Below are 1,892 nucleotides of genomic sequence, written 5' to 3'. Positions count from 1 at the left end.
CATATTTCTTATACCAATGTCTAAACATTGTGCCAGATGTCCTGGATCTCATGGTTGAGTTCCTGACAAGTTTCTGTTACCTTCACTTCTGTATGGTTATAAAGTTCAGCTGAGAGTCAGTGATGTCGTACTGGTTTGTTGTATTTTTGATAATGACTGTAGCTATTTTATATCTACAGGAACAATGTAGCTGCTATAAGGTAGAGAGGGGCTGCCTGAAGGACACGATTTTTTGATTATCCATGTGGAAGGTCATGTTCGACCAATTACTTGGGAAATTAGAAAAAGAGTTGTTCCTGGCAACAGCAAAATGTCTTAGCAGTCATTATCACAGCAATTAGTAGGGTCTAATTGGTGGTAGAAATGGAAAGGTGATTACCATATGAGAGGAGAATGGGTTTGTCTTGGTTATCTTTAAGATAGGGTGACCTGTATATTAAATACTTTGTTAAGAATAGGGAGTACATTTTGTAATCTCAGTTATCTGGAGCCTGAAGAGATGTGAAAGCTGCTTAGAAGACATTAATGAGAAAAGTGATTTCTATGATCTCAATTTTATATTATTATTTTTAAAAATAGTTTTTAGAGCTTAGTTTGAACCACTGCTACCCATGGAGAGTCAGAGGTTTAATACTGTAAGGAAGTACTGCTTCTTGAATAACTGTCGTAAAAGGAAGCGATTAGTTCATGATCATTCTCAACGGCCAGATTTTTCCCTAATTAAGGGTACCTACTTTATGAGGGTGGCTGGACCCCGGAGGGCTCTCCGACCCCATAGGATTGAACCGGAGCTTCATTAACAGAATAAATAATTATCTGCCACAGCCTGATTTGGACCTGAGTCCTTAAGTTAATGGCACAGTGTCATGCTCACTGAGCCACCCTGCTCCTCTAGTATTTTGTATCCTCTACTACAGCATTATATTTTTTAATAGTTATTAGTATTAGCTAACAATAAAAATAATAATAATGATAATGTTAAATCAATTTATATTCTTAGTGAATATCTTTACCTTCCATTATTGTGGTTAATAGGAACTTAGAAATTAGCAGAAAGTATTGAGCAGGGAATAGGCGGTGGGTAGCCAGTGGGAAAGGCCCAACGTTGTGGAAGTATTTGACCACTGTCTAATCTCGGTTATTGTTGAGGTAAGTCTAACAGATCTTGATAGGACACAAGGGGTTTCAGGAGAAGCTGCAGAAGCAAAAGAAGAACATCAATCACCAATGCCCTGCCTGTGGAGTTCCCAATACAGCATGCACTAAACATATCTCACCTTCCTATGTTCGAACATCAAGCTTGGTTAACCAGGAAAATGAGGGTATACTCCTTTGGTGAGGGTGGTTTTCCTATACTTATGGAGGAGGTGAATTAAACCTCCTTCATGGAGTAAGATAGAGGTAGAGAGAGTGCATGCATTTCGTCCTTGTTAGGGACCAACTGCTGGAGGAAGCTGAGAAGGAACCAAAACAAGGATGAATGCCACCAAAGGAGGAAGAGCAGAGTAGAAGGAGTAGCTGCAAGATGTGTAAGAACAGTAGATTCATGGTGCAGCCCCACCAGTATTCTACACCACAGAATTGATCTTGTTTAGTGTCACCCTAAATATACATGCTATCCTAAATGCTCGTAAACAAGAGTATAAATAAGTTTTTATTAGTAGCAGTGTCACACACAAATCCCATGTGTAATGCATTGCTGCTGCCAAGACCCTGCATGCCAGGATTGGCCTGGTAAGCAGGGGAAAGGGGGTGTAGGGAGTTTCTTTCTTTATACTGTATGTTATTGGCACTGGTTAAAAAAAAAAAATCTATTTTCGTTGGCATATCCCACAGTTTGTTGTTCATCAAACTCCATTTATTACTACTATTCCTTTTTACATTGCTGGTGG

General features: G+C 39.2%; 1 protein-coding gene across 3 annotated transcripts in view; it reads left to right on the top strand.

Moving 5' to 3' along the window:
• The window catches only part of LOC106685825 (golgi SNAP receptor complex member Gos28), a 14,515-nt gene that overhangs the window by 5,580 nt on the left and 7,043 nt on the right, over positions 1-1,892 (top strand). The gene's annotated exons all lie outside the window — the stretch shown is intronic.

This window comes from Halyomorpha halys, unplaced genomic scaffold, assembly GCF_000696795.3.
Source record: "Halyomorpha halys isolate HHAL.00 unplaced genomic scaffold, Hhal_1.1 Scaffold747.1, whole genome shotgun sequence".
Taxonomy (NCBI): domain Eukaryota; kingdom Metazoa; phylum Arthropoda; class Insecta; order Hemiptera; family Pentatomidae; genus Halyomorpha; species Halyomorpha halys.
This window is presented reverse-complemented; position numbering and strand designations above follow the sequence as displayed.